This window comes from Oncorhynchus masou, unplaced genomic scaffold (genome assembly GCF_036934945.1).
Source record: "Oncorhynchus masou masou isolate Uvic2021 unplaced genomic scaffold, UVic_Omas_1.1 unplaced_scaffold_2602, whole genome shotgun sequence".
Lineage (NCBI taxonomy): Eukaryota > Metazoa > Chordata > Actinopteri > Salmoniformes > Salmonidae > Oncorhynchus > Oncorhynchus masou.
Window position 1 is genome coordinate 17,635 of NW_027009042.1, and position 15,551 is coordinate 33,185.

General features: G+C 46.9%; 1 pseudogene; it reads right to left on the reverse strand.

Annotated features, from left to right (window-relative positions):
* Positions 1 to 2,474: 2,474 nt before the first annotated feature.
* The window catches only part of LOC135533699 (auxilin-like), a 30,639-nt pseudogene continuing 17,562 nt past the window's right edge, over positions 2,475 to 15,551 (reverse strand).

Sequence of the window (15,551 nt, forward strand, 5' to 3'; positions counted from 1 at the left end):
GGCTGCCTTCACGTAGGGTAATTCACCAATTACAAACAGCCTATATCTTGTAGCCTATGTTAATGGCCAAACAGCCTTGCTTTCTGTGTGGTGTGCGCTGTCCATTGTGATAATACAGAGCAGTTAGGCTACTTCAAAAGCACTCTATCCATGGTCTCGGAGTCTCTGCATTTGAACTGTATGTTAATTGTGGTATAGTCTGAAGTAAGAGAATTCAATATAATTCCAAGGCAAGAACCCACCAAAATGTATCCCCCTCAATGATTTCAACGGCCCCCTTTAGTCACTTTATCCTGGCACCAGAACTGATGCAATTCATAGGCTTACACAACCTTCACACAGGCCTCTCTCCCTTGCCTGAGGATTTCTCTAAATGACTTAAATGACGCAGGCTCTAATAATGTTAATATCCATAACACTGCGCAGTGTGCTCCGGCATTGTCTAATGACGTGCTTGGTCACCATGGATCATCATTAGATCAAGATGCTATAGATCAGTGTCAGACGTAACCTCATATTTTAGTTCTCTCTGCGTGCGTAAGAATCCTTTATGACTACTGTAATGTCCCTTAGTACCTCCCTACTACGCATCCACACTGGCACAGAGCCTCATCCGCTCTAATATGTGATTACCTGCAGCTGTGAGTGTATGTGTGTGTGTGTGTGTCTGTCTGTGTGTGTGTCTGTCTGTGTGTGTGTCTGTACGTGTGTGTGTGTCTGTACGTGTGTGTGTGTGTGTGTCTGTCTGTGTGTGTGTCTGTACGTGTGTGTGTGTCTGTCTGTGTGTGTGTCTGTACGTGTGTGTGTGTCTGTGTGTATATTTGTGTGTGTGTGTGTACGTTTGTACGTGCAAGCATACGCAAGCGTGTGTGTGCATAGGTGGCAGGACAGAAACTCAGAATGCAACCTATTAGATTAGAATCTTGCTCGATGGTGTAGGTTGTCATGACAAATAAGATGTCACTCTGGGCAGAAGATATCATCAATCATCAGAGATTCCCCCTCCGGCAGTACATCAGGTGTGTGGAGCAGTGTACGGTAAATCACATCTGGAAGTGGTGTCCTTCATTTACAACTTGTTTCTCATCTTCACTAATCACAAAATATGGGATATTTTTCATGGGTATCAGGCTGTCCTTGGTTGATTCTAAGTGACTTAATTTAATGAGATCATACTTTTATACATTTTATTCTTACTGGTCCCCAGTGGGAATTGAACCCACAACCTAGGTTTTGCCAGCGCCACACTCTACCAACTGATCCACACAAAACCCTCAGGCAGGATAAGAGGATGGAAGAAAGTTAAACTGGTCTGCCACTGTCCTCTAGTGGTGAGCATGAATAGCTTTACTTCTTCCCAGAGCCATTGACTGTTTTTACTCCAGGAAACTGACGAAAGGAAACGCCAACATAAAGTGTCTTAGTAGGACGACACCACCAGCCAGAAGAGAGTCACTGCACCTTGGCATAGTGTCTGGAACTCTATTGGAGGGATGCAACGCCATTCTTCTCTGAGAAATGACATCATTTGGTGTTTTGTTGATGTTGGTGGAAAACGCTGTCTCAGACGCCACTCTAGAATCTCACATAAGTTTTCAATAGCGGAGGTGAATATTGGCGGCCCCCATGTACTTACCACAAATTCCTCATTTTGCTAAGTTCTCCATATTGTACAGTGGTCTCCGTTAATCTTTTCTTGTATGGTTATTAGCATTGTTTACATGGTCTCAATTTTTGCTTCAAGACACCGGCAATTTGGAAAACTGAAAAAGTTTGTTGTGGATAGTGCTAAAACAATGACGTCATATCTGAATTCTGCCATCTTTATGCGTGTTCACCGTTGGGTTGAGATCTGGTGACTGAGACAGCAACGGCATATGGTTTACATCTTTTTCCTGCTATTCAAACTATTCAGTGACCATTTATGCCCTGTGGATGGGGTCTTCATCATCCTATGGGGGCATAACCATGGTAGCCAAAATAATGGCCTGCCCAGCATTTTTATACCCTATGACCCTACTCATGACAGGATGTTAATTGCTTAATTAACTCAGTAACCACACCATGTGTGGAAGCACCAGCTTTCAATACACTTTGTATCCCTCATTTAATAAAGTGTTTCCATTATTTTGGCAGTTAGCTGTACATCAATGGCTCCCAACTCCAGTCCTCCAGTACCTCTAACTGCACACACACTTTTGTTGTAGCCCCAGACAAACACTCTTGATTCAACTCATCAAAGGCTTGATGATTAGTTGACAAGTTGAATCAGGTATGCTTGCCCAGGGCTACAATGACAATGTGTACTGTTGGGGGGGTTCTGCTCCTTCTGACTTACACAGACTAATCATAGTTCTTTAGTCTTTAACACACAGTAATGTCCTCATCACCTACAGCTCTTTAACACACAGTAGAACCCTTCCATGATGCCATTGGCTAGATTGTGCCACTAAGAACGAAGACAGACACAGATGACGTTTGTTTGTTGTTTCTGACTTTCATCTTCTCTATTTATTTGTGCATTGCACTTATCACTTTATCAAGGTTAAACAGAACCCACAAAGAGAAACACAGAAACCACAGGAGGTTGGTGGCACCTTAATTGGGGAGGACAGGCTTATGGTAATGGTTGGAGTGGAATAAGTGGAATGGTATCAAATACATCAAACGGTGGTTTCCATGTGCTTGATCCCATTCCATTCGCTCCGTTCCAGCCATTCCCATGAGCCTCCCCCTCAGCAGCCTCCACTGACAGAAACGGTTTACATTTTTAGTAGTAATACTTTTACAGCCGACAAGCAAACACATACAGTAGTTGTATCCAAATCGCATCACATCCTCACGCACAACAGTTTCAACAACACTCATCCACTATATAGAGAGGTTAGCGTTTAACATTGCCCTAAGTTAGCAGATAGACAAGAGATTTCAGTCAGCTAGGGAGCTTATAGGGGTTCTCTCTCTCTCACACACACACACACACACACACACACACACACACACACACACACACACACACACACACACACACACACACACACACACACACACACACACACTACACAGCCACAGCTTCTGCCATTGGTATAGTCACCAGAGAAAGCAGAGAATACAGTGGACAGACAGTCTCTTTAGTTATATACTGGTCAGTGGTCAGTCAGTGCTCACGTTAGTCCACAACTCAGGTGTGGCCTTTTCACAGAGGAAAGGGTTGACAACAGAGTAGGCTGGTCCTCCTATAGCTCCCCCCACCAGCCTCCTCTGGATGACAACATCAGTATGCAGGGGATAAAACAGGGAAATGGTTGTATCAGATGAAATAGATGTGCCAGTCTACCAAATGTATTGTTTTACACAGATAAGTGTTAGAGGGGGGCCTACATTAGGATCTCACAAGCATGATAGTGGTCCAATACACTCAAGTATAGTAATGTATTATGGAATGATGTGCCTCCATGTGTAGCAAGATAAAGTCAGTCCTGTCGTCCTTCCACTAGTTCTCCCAGTCAGTGAACGCAAAAAGATATGCTTCAAACTTATGTAAATATAAAGCCCTCATCAATGACAGGTTGCCTTTGATCAATCAGAATTTCATTTCAAATATTTGACATGATTTAAAAGTAAACACTTTAGAGGATACAGCAAAGGATGGATACGACAATACACCACCTGCATGTTACTAAACATTACCCGCAATAAAATGAAAGATTCTTCATTGGGAGGGACTGAGTCATCTGAAATGAGTCAATAAATGAACATAATACAAAGTAAAACTGCACATAACAATGATGAAGCTTCAGCAGTTTAGTTCTTAGATAAGTACAGCAGTGTGATAGGGGATACTTTCTCTGATATGGATAATATCCTTTACACACAGGTTCTTTCAGACTACATTTGCAGGAGAAAATAGGGTTAAGTGCCTTGCTCAAGGGTACATCAACAGATGTTTTACCTAGTCAGCTCGGGGATTTGAACCAGCAACCTTCTGGTTACTAGCACAACATGCTTAGCCGCAAGGCTACCTGCCGCCCACTAGTGAGTGACTGTAAAGATGAGAGTGAGTACTGTATGTTTAAAGCTGGAATCCATAGCGGTCATACTGCCATGTCCGTTTGTGATATTACAAAGAAGTTACTTCGGACATGATTGCACACACGGACATGATTGCACACACGGACATGATTGCACACTCGGACACGATTGCACACTCGGACACGATTGCACACACGGACACGATTGCACACTGACACGATTGCACACACGGACACGATTGCACACTCGGACACGATTGCACACTCGGACACGATTGCACACTCGGACACGATTGCACACACGGACACGATTGCACACACGGACACGATTGCCCACTGACACGATTGCACACACGGACATGATTGCACACACGGACATGATTGCCCACTCGGACATGATTGCACACTCGGACATGATTGCACACACGGACATGATTGCACACTCGGACATGATTGCACACTCGGACATGATTGCACACTCGGACATGATTGCACACTCGGACATGATTGCACACTCGATAGAACAGCAGAGTTTTTTTAAACCAAGATGCTAGATATCTCTCTCTCTCTGAACTCCTCTCCTCTTTTCATAACAAATGTGCCTGGGGCGACCGGTGGCTCTGTTTTACCTAATGTGGATTACAGCTTTAAGACTGGTAATAGACTGCAGCTAAATTTAATCTCTGTGTTAAAGCTAAAGACATTTTGCACCTTTCTGAGACTGAGGGCAAGAAAACACACGAACCAACCACCGTAGGTAGTAAAGGTGGTGGTGCAACAACGAATATCCTGCCTACCTTCACCTACTAACTGTATGTCAAGTTGAGTCCCTAGATTGTTGTCAGAACGTAAACATGTTACCCTTGGCTTGCAATTGTCTTGTTGTCTCCTAGAACTCTCCTGTGGAGTTCTGTGGAAGCACATTGATCTAAATTGGTAATTCAAATAACATAGATAACAGTAGCTTTTCCATGAAGATAGACAACTCAGGTGGAAACTCTGTGAGATCGCTCTATATCAATTATTTTACATGGTATTTCTGAGATCACTGTGGTGTATAGACCTTACAGTCAGTGGTACAGTGCCTAATTGAACAGGCCATCCACTCCCAACACTGGCTCTAGATCTTCACTTCACTGTGACAGGAACACTGTGGTAATGCTACTGTGTGTAAAACATAGTCATCGTCTTGACAGGTGACTGACAGGAACACTGTGGTAATGCTACTGTGTGTAAAACATTGTCATCGTCTTGACAGGTGACTGACAGGAACACTGTGTTAATGCTACTGTGTGTAAAACATGTGTGTGAAACATTGTCATCGTCTTGACAGGTGACTGACAGGAACACTGTGTTAATGCTACTGTGTGTAAAACATGTGTGTGAAACATTGTCATCGTCTTGACAGGTGACTGACAGGAACACTGTGTTAATGCTACTGTGTGTAAAACATTGTCATCGTCTTGACAGGTGACTGACAGGAACACTGTGTTAATGCTACTGTGTGTAAAACATTGGCATCGTCTTGCTCTATATAGCACCTGGCTAACAACACTGTGACCACAGGTATGTCATTATCACCTATGTCAGGTGTTAGGTGGACAGTATCACTCTGGCGATGTCTCCATAGACAGCTGGATGACTGCATTCATTGGTTCAGGACTCTTTGCTTGGCTCAGGACTCGGACATGTAGGACAGGGTTGAACAGTTCTTGTTGGACAGTTGGACAGTGCTGCCACCAGATACATAGGTAGGTGGGTAGGCAGGTATCTTTCTGTTAGTCTGGCTATTGAAGTCTCTATGGAGTGGAGTCCACAGGACAGTGACAAGAAGAGAAGGAGGGGGGAGTCAGATCCGGGGGGGGCTTGATTATTGATCACAGGGGGTCGGCAGGAACTCTTTCTCTCTCCCCCTCTCTCTCTCTCGCTCAGCTCAGTAGAGTGCTTTTTGTCCTTGGCTGTCAAATTCGGACCAGGCATCATTCAGTTCCATAAAAATCATCTTGGCATATTGTTCATAGGGCTGTCCAGTGGCCTGGGAGAGGGGACAAGGACGAAAACATCAGTCAGTCACGTTGTAATTTACTGCAGAGGTGAAAAGTGTCTATTGTACAGAACCTCACTATATCATATCGGGTGTTTGTTTGTTTGTGTGTGTGTGGAAGAATTATACCCATAGGGGGTACAGGGGCACTTTCCCCACACAGATTTGTCCTCTAAATGCTTTTTTTTCTTTCTCTGCAATACAACTAGCCATATAGTAATTGTATGAAATTGTCTTTAGCTAGCCCAGATAGGTTCTCAATCTCCCAACCTCATAACTAGCTACAAAGAAGACACTTCAGGCCATCAATTAAGTTAGACAGTATATACGGTATATATGCAGCTCTGGAAAAAAGAGACCACTGCAGTAATTATAGGTGTGTGTTTGGGTAAAATTGACCATTTTGTTTTATTCTATAAACTACTGACAACATTTATCCCAAATTCCATATAAAAATATTGTCATTTAGAGCATTTATTTGCAGAAAATAAATAACAAAATATCACCAGTCTCAACGTCAACAGCGAAGAGTCGACTCGGGATGCTGGCCTTCTTTTTACATTTTATTTCACCTTTGTTTAACCAGGTAGGCAAGTTGAGAACAAGTTCTCATTTACAATTGCGACCTGGCCAAGATAAAGCAAAGCACTTCGACACATACAACGTAATTTGCAAATAAATTCATAAAAAATCCTATAATGTGATTTTCTGGATTATTTTTTCTCATTTTGTCTGTCATAGTTGAAGTGTACCTATGGTGAAAATTACAGGCCTCTCATCTTTTAAGTGGGAGAACTTGCACAATTGGTGGCTGACTAAATACTTTTTTGCCCCACTGTAATTACACAGATACCGGAACTCATCTGGGGTGCCGACTGCCTCTGCATATTGAATTCAAGAGTTCCGGTATCTGTGTAAATATTTGACTCAATATTCCACAACAGAAGATACAGACAGCTCAAGAGGTATGCAGAAAAATACAAAATAGAATTAAGCAAAGTGATTATGGCTCTAAACTCTTAGAACACTTTCAAGTACCATTTTAAGTTCCAGGTAGAACCTTTTTGGGTCCCATGAAAAACCCTTTCCACAGAGGGTTCTACATAGAACCCAAAAGGCTTCTAACTAAAACCAAAATAGGTTTTACCTGGAACCAAAGGGTTCTCCTATGGGGACAGGCAAACTTGAGGTGTTTAAAAAATGCTAAATTCTTCAACTTAAAGGATGGGGGGGGGGCTAGCCTCCAGTCCACCTCCCAGCTATCCTCACGCACCCTCAGATTTTTGGGGTGCATGATGCCCCCTGTGTGTGTGTGTGTGTGTGTGTGTGTGTGTGTGTGTGTGTGTGTGTGTGTGTGTGTGTGTGTGTGTGTGTGTGTGTGTGTGTGTGTGTGTGTGTGTGTGTGTGTGTGTGATTGTATGAGTATGTGTGTGTGTGTATGTGTGTGTGTATGAGGTAAGTGTACATGTGTTACACTGTGTGTAGAGTTAACCTCTTCCTTCCCTCTCACCTTGTCTGGATGGACCACCAGCACAGCTTTACGGTAGACCTTCTTGACCTGCTCTGGGGTCACCAGGTCAGCCATGCCTACAGGCTTCCAGCGGGTCTCCCTCCCACAGCACCGTGTGCATGGTGGACAGCAGGGCCCGGATGTTACGCTCCTTCCCCTCGATCCAGTCCAGAATCTGGTGGTAGAGGGGGGAGAGTCTGGGCCAGATACAACACTGAGCTCACAGGGCTTCTTCAACATCTTGAGATAGCTAGCTTGTTTTCCTTAGGCTGTCAAAAGACAGTCCAACATCTTCACTACCCTCTCCAACTCTCGGTCCAAGGCTAGTGATTGACCACTGTAAGACTACCTTGAGTTTCTCGGGGTCCATCTCTTTAGCCATCTCCTCCTTTCTCATCTCTGCTATTGTCCTGGGACCTTCCTTCTTTTTGGCTCCAGCAAAGCTTTGGCCAGACAGCAGGTCATCAAAGTTAGCCATTGCAACTTTGGGCTTGGTACCTGGGAGAGAGAAAGTAACATCTTCTCTCATCCACTTATAATACAGTATATGTGCAGTCATATCATGAATGACTACCTGCACAGATCACACACATGCAGGTCAGTTTCAAGTGGCACATTTGTACATTAATACAGAGCAACAGGAGTCATTTTGGGGGGAACACATCCCAGTGTGATAACAACCAGTCTCCCACTGACTCACCCATGTTGGGCTGTTGTTTCCCGGCTGCATTGGGAGCAGCTCCTCCTCCCATGGCAGAGAAGCTGATGTTGTAGTTGGGTCTGTTGGAGGGGGAGGTGTGGGGCATGGAGTGGCTGGTGCTGGGCTTGGCCTGGGGGGATGGACCACCCGGACCCTGGGGTTGGGGCTGCCACCCTGACTGCCCTCCAACACCACCACCACCGGGCTTCCAGGAGGGGAGGCCTGTGTTGGCCTGCCAGCCCCCACCGTGCTGGGGCGAGGGAGGAGGCCGTGAGGGGGAGCCCATGGGGGGAAAGGCAGGGGTGGTGCCTGTAGGGGTGGTGGGCTTACTGGAGAACCCAGATCCTCCTATAGAGAGATGTAAGTGGAGTGTTTACAGAAACTGTAACTCAACTATCATAACATAACATGACATGACATAACCAGAGGAGGCTGGGGGAGGACATATAGGAGGACAGGCTCATTGTAATGACTGGAATGGAATCAATGAAACTATATCAAACACATGGAAACCACGTTTGACTCCGTTCAATTGATTCCATTCCAGCTATTACAATGAGCTTGTCCTCCTATAGCTCCTCCCAACAGCCTCCCCTAGACATAACATATTTAAAGCATCAGTTAGAACAGTACTTAAAGCCTTCACTGACCTCCCAGACTTCCCCCAAGGTTTCCGATGTCAGCAAAGGGGTCCAGAGTGTTGGGTTTGGCCTGGTGTGTGGGAGTGTTGTTGACCGACCCAGTAGGACTGGTACTGGCTGACTTGCTGCCCATACTGAAACCACCTCCTCACACAGAACACACAATAACACAGTTGAAATACTTTACAATACTTTCTTTTATTTAGCCTTTATATTACCAGGAAGGTCAATTAAGAGCACATTCTTATTTCCAAAAAGTAGGCACTGTAGTTCTATAAATATGATTCTCATAAGCACCAGCAGAGGTCCCTATTTAGTCCATTCTGATATTACACACGCTTGCTTGCTCCTGGCAGCACAGTACGCTGGGTGATGGCATGCCATAGCTCTCTGTTGCTCCTGGCAGCACAGTACGCTGGGTGATGTCATGCCATAGCTCTCTGTTGCTCCTGGCAGCACAGTACGCTGGATGATGGCATGCCATAGCTCTCTGTTGCTCCTGGCAGCACAGTACGCTGGATGATGGCATGCCATAGCTCTCTGTTGCTCCTGGCAGCACAGTACGCTGGGTGATGGCATGCCATAGCTCTCTGTTGCTCCTGGCAGCACAGTACGCTGGGTGATGGCATGCCATAGCTCTCTGTTGCTCCTGGCAGCACAGTACGCTGGGTGATGGCATGCCATAGCTCTCTGTTGCTCCTGGCAGCACAGTACGCTGGATGATGGCATGCCATAGCTCTCTGTTGCTCCTGGCAGCACAGTACGCTGGGTGATGGCATGCCATAGCTCTCTGTTGCTCCTGGCAGCACAGTACGCTGGATGATGGCATGCCATAGCTCTCTGTTGCTCCTGGCAGCACAGTACGCTGGGTGATGGCATGCCATAGCTCTCTGTTGCTCCTGGCAGCACAGTACGCTGGATGATGGCATGCCATAGCTCTCTGTTGCTCCTGGCAGCACAGTACGCTGGGTGATGGCATGCCATAGCTCTCTGTTGCTCCTGGCAGAACAGTACGCTGGATGATGGCATGCCATAGCTCTCTGTTGCTCCTGGCAGCACAGTACGCTGGGTGATGGCATGCCATAGCTCTCTGTTGCTCCTGGCAGCACAGTACGCTGGGTGATGGCATGCCATAGCTCTCTGTTGCTCCTGGCAGCACAGTACGCTGGGTGATGGCATGCCATAGCTCTCTGTTGCTCCTGGCAGAACAGTACGCTGGATGATGGCATGCCATAGCTCTCTGTTGCTCCTGGCAGCTGGTTGTTCCTCTGTTCTCAGACCCGTCTCTGTTACACATGAGTAGAACTTACCTGGAGCTGCAGGTTTGTTCCAGTCCCATCCTCCCATGGCGTTGGGAGGCTGCTGAATGGTGACTACAGGGGTGGTGGGTGGGACTGGGGAGCTGTGGCCTATCAGAACACAGAAACATCAGTGACAGATCTCACAGACAATGGGAGGAAGGAGATATGAAGTCATGCAAATTATGACCACATTATCACCAATGACCATAGTGTTGGATACTATCTGACTTGAATTCCCTTTGAGCTCCTGAATTGAGCCCCTCTGTTTGTAATTGTATAATTAGCCTAGCAGTAGTAATTAACATTGGTCTATGTGCATTGTATTCAGGCAGAGTGAAAGTAGAAGGGAGCATGTCTCTGAGTGTAAGAACGATTCTATAAGGGTTGAATAGGAGCCATGTTTCTGGGGTTAGAGCTGACAGATCATAATTACTGTTCTATAACGCTGTTCTATAACGCTGTCTAATATATTTACTGTTTTATATAGTTATATACTCTTATATACAGTTTTGATGTATTCTTAGAGATTGAATGTAATGTTAGGTTTAAGCTCTTTGTGTATGAGAAGTGTAATTACAGTATTTAGTCGACTGCAATGGACTGTAGGAATGTGTACTCCCAAGAACTCAAGGCCTCTCCTGACTGATAAGAAGTCCTGTGAAAGGAACGGAGGAGCACGAAGGTTCCAGACTCAGGCTGGGCCACTATAACACCTGACTGATAAGAAGTCCTGTGAAAGGAATGGAGGAGCACGAAGGTTCCAGACTCAGGCTGGGCCACTATAACACCTGACTGATAAGAAGTCCTGTGAAAGGAATGGAGGAGCACGAAGGTTCCAGACTCAGGCTGGGCCACTATAACACCTGACTGATAAGAAGTCCTGTGAAAGGAATGGAGGAGCACGAAGGTTCCAGACTCAGGCTGGGCCACTATAACGCCTGACTGATAAGAAGTCCTGTGAAAGGAATGGAGGAGCACGAAGGTTCCAGACTCAGGCTGGGCCACTATAACGCCTGACTGATAAGAAGTCCTGTGAAAGGAATGGAGGAGCACGAAGGTTCCAGACTCAGGCTGGGCCACTATAACACCTGACTGATAAGAAGTCCTGTGAAAGGAATGGAGGAGCACGAAGGTTCCAGACTCAGGCTGGGCCACTATAACACCTGACTGATAAGAAGTCCTGTGAAAGGAATGGAGGAGCACGAAGGTTCCAGACTCAGGCTGGGCCACTATAACACCTGACTGATAAGAAGTCCTGTGAAAAGAATGGAGGAGCACGAAGGTTCCAGACTCAGGCTGGGCCACTATAACGCCTGACTGATAAGAAGTCCTGTGAAAGGAATGGAGGAGCACGAAGGTTCCAGACTCAGGCTGGGCCACTATAACGCCTGACTGATAAGAAGTCCTGTGAAAGGAATGGAGGAGCACGAAGGTTCCAGACTCAGGCTGGGCCACTATAACACCTGACTGATAAGAAGTCCTGTGAAAGGAATGGAGGAGCACGAAGGTTCCAGACTCAGGCTGGGCCACTATAACACCTGACTGATAAGAAGTCCTGTGAAAGAAATGGAGGAGCACGAAGGTTCCAGACTCAGGCTGGGCCACTATAACACCTGACTGATAAGAAGTCCTGTGAAAGGAATGGAGGAGCACGAAGGTTCCAGACTCAGGCTGGGCCACTATAACACCTGACTGATAAGAAGTCCTGTGAAAGGAATGGAGGAAAAAGGTTCCAGACTCAGGCTGGGCCACTATAAAAGCCTGACTGATAAGAAGTCCTGTGAAAGAAATGGAGGAGCACGAAGGTTCCAGACTCAGGCTGGGCCACTATAACACCTGACTGATGAGAAGTCCTGTGAAAGGAATGGAGGAAAAAGGTTCCAGACTCAGGCTGGGCCACTATAACACCTGACTGATAAGAAGTCCTGTGAAAGGAATGGAGGAAAAAGGTTCCAGACTCAGGCTGGGCCACTATAACACCTGACTGATAAGAAGTCCTGTGAAAGGAATGGAGGAGCACGAAGGTTCCAGACTCAGGCTGGGCCACTATAACACCTGACTGATAAGAAGTCCTGTGAAAGGAATGGAGGAGCACGAAGGTTCCAGACTCAGGCTGGGCCACTATAACGCCTGACTGATAAGAAGTCCTGTGAAAGGAATGGAGGAGCACGAAGGTTCCAGACTCAGGCTGGGCCACTATAACGCCTGACTGATAAGAAGTCCTGTGAAAGGAATGGAGGAGCACGAAGGTTCCAGACTCAGGCTGGGCCACTATAACACCTGACTGATAAGAAGTCCTGTGAAAGGAATGGAGGAGCACGAAGGTTCCAGACTCAGGCTGGGCCACTATAACACCTGACTGATAAGAAGTCCTGTGAAAGGAATGGAGGAGCACGAAGGTTCCAGACTCAGGCTGGGCCACTATAACACCTGACTGATAAGAAGTCCTGTGAAAAGAATGGAGGAGCACGAAGGTTCCAGACTCAGGCTGGGCCACTATAACGCCTGACTGATAAGAAGTCCTGTGAAAGGAATGGAGGAGCACGAAGGTTCCAGACTCAGGCTGGGCCACTATAACGCCTGACTGATAAGAAGTCCTGTGAAAGGAATGGAGGAGCACGAAGGTTCCAGACTCAGGCTGGGCCACTATAACACCTGACTGATAAGAAGTCCTGTGAAAGGAATGGAGGAGCACGAAGGTTCCAGACTCAGGCTGGGCCACTATAACACCTGACTGATAAGAAGTCCTGTGAAAGAAATGGAGGAGCACGAAGGTTCCAGACTCAGGCTGGGCCACTATAACACCTGACTGATAAGAAGTCCTGTGAAAGGAATGGAGGAGCACGAAGGTTCCAGACTCAGGCTGGGCCACTATAACACCTGACTGATAAGAAGTCCTGTGAAAGGAATGGAGGAAAAGGTTCCAGACTCAGGCTGGGCCACTATAAAAGCCTGACTGATAAGAAGTCCTGTGAAAGAAATGGAGGAGCACGAAGGTTCCAGACTCAGGCTGGGCCACTATAACACCTGACTGATGAGAAGTCCTGTGAAAGGAATGGAGGAGCACGAAGGTTCCAGACTCAGGCTGGGCCACTATAACACCTGACTGATAAGAAGTCCTGTGAAAGGAATGGAGGAAAAAGGTTCCAGACTCAGGCTGGGCCACTATAAAAGCCTGACTGATAAGAAGTCCTGTGAAAGAAATGGAGGAGCACGAAGGTTCCAGACTCAGGCTGGGCCACTATAACACCTGACTGATGAGAAGTCCTGTGAAAGGAATGGAGGAAAAAGGTTCCAGACTCAGGCTGGGCCACTATAACACCTGACTGATAAGAAGTCCTGTGAAAGGAATGGAGGAGCACGAAGGTTCCAGACTCAGGCTGGGCCACTATAACACCTGACTGATAAGAAGTCCTGTGAAAGGAATGGAGCACGAAGGTTCCAGACTCAGGCTGGGCCACTATAACGCCTGACTGATAAGAAGTCCTGTGAAAGGAATGGAGGAGCACGAAGGTTCCAGACTCAGGCTGGGCCACTATAACACCTGACTGATAAGAAGTCCTGTGAAAGGAATGGAGGAGCACGAAGGTTCTAGACTCAGGCTGGGCCACTATAACACCTGACTGATAAGAAGTCCTGTGAAAGGAATGGAGGAGCACGAAGGTTCCAGACTCAGGCTGGGCCACTATAACACCTGACTGATAAGAAGTCCTGTGAAAGGAATGGAGGAGCACGAAGGTTCCAGACTCAGGCTGGGCCACTATAACGCCTGACTGATAAGAAGTCCTGTGAAAGGAATGGAGGAGCACGAAGGTTCCAGACTCAGGCTGGGCCACTATAACACCTGACTGATAAGAAGTCCTGTGAAAGGAATGGAGGAGCACGAAGGTTCCAGACTCAGGCTGGGCCACTATAACACCTGACTGATAAGAAGTCCTGTGAAAGGAATGGAGGAGCACGAAGGTTCCAGACTCAGGCTGGGCCACTATAACACCTGACTGATAAGAAGTCCTGTGAAAAGAATGGAGGAGCACGAAGGTTCCAGACTCAGGCTGGGCCACTATAACGCCTGACTGATAAGAAGTCCTGTGAAAGGAATGGAGGAGCACGAAGGTTCCAGACTCAGGCTGGGCCACTATAACGCCTGACTGATAAGAAGTCCTGTGAAAGGAATGGAGGAGCACGAAGGTTCCAGACTCAGGCTGGGCCACTATAACACCTGACTGATAAGAAGTCCTGTGAAAGGAATGGAGGAGCACGAAGGTTCCAGACTCAGGCTGGGCCACTATAACACCTGACTGATAAGAAGTCCTGTGAAAGAAATGGAGGAGCACGAAGGTTCCAGACTCAGGCTGGGCCACTATAACACCTGACTGATAAGAAGTCCTGTGAAAGGAATGGAGGAGCACGAAGGTTCCAGACTCAGGCTGGGCCACTATAACACCTGACTGATAAGAAGTCCTGTGAAAGGAATGGAGGAAAAGGTTCCAGACTCAGGCTGGGCCACTATAAAAGCCTGACTGATAAGAAGTCCTGTGAAAGAAATGGAGGAGCACGAAGGTTCCAGACTCAGGCTGGGCCACTATAACACCTGACTGATGAGAAGTCCTGTGAAAGGAATGGAGGAAAAAGGTTCCAGACTCAGGCTGGGCCACTATAACACCTGACTGATAAGAAGTCCTGTGAAAGGAATGGAGGAGCACGAAGGTTCCAGACTCAGGCTGGGCCACTATAACACCTGACTGATAAGAAGTCCTGTGAAAGGAATGGAGGAGCACGAAGGTTCCAGACTCAGGCTGGGCCACTATAACGCCTGACTGATAAGAAGTCCTGTGAAAGGAATGGAGGAGCACGAAGGTTCCAGACTCAGGCTGGGCCACTATAACGCCTGACTGATAAGAAGTCCTGTGAAAGGAATGGAGGAGCACGAAGGTTCCAGACTCAGGCTGGGCCACTATAACACCTGACTGATAAGAAGTCCTGTGAAAGGAATGGAGGAGCACGAAGGTTCCAGACTCAGGCTGGGCCACTATAACACCTGACTGATAAGAAGTCCTGTGAAAAGAATGGAGGAGCACGAAGGTTCCAGACTCAGGCTGGGCCACTATAACACCTGACTGATAAGAAGTCCTGTGAAAAGAATGGAGGAGCACGAAGGTTCCAGACTCAGGCTGGGCCACTATAACGCCTGACTGATAAGAAGTCCTGTGAAAGGAATGGAGGAGCACGAAGGTTCCAGACTCAGGCTGGGCCACTATAACGCCTGACTGATAAGAAGTCCTGTGAAAGGAATGGAGGAGCACGAAGGTTCCAGACTCAGGCTG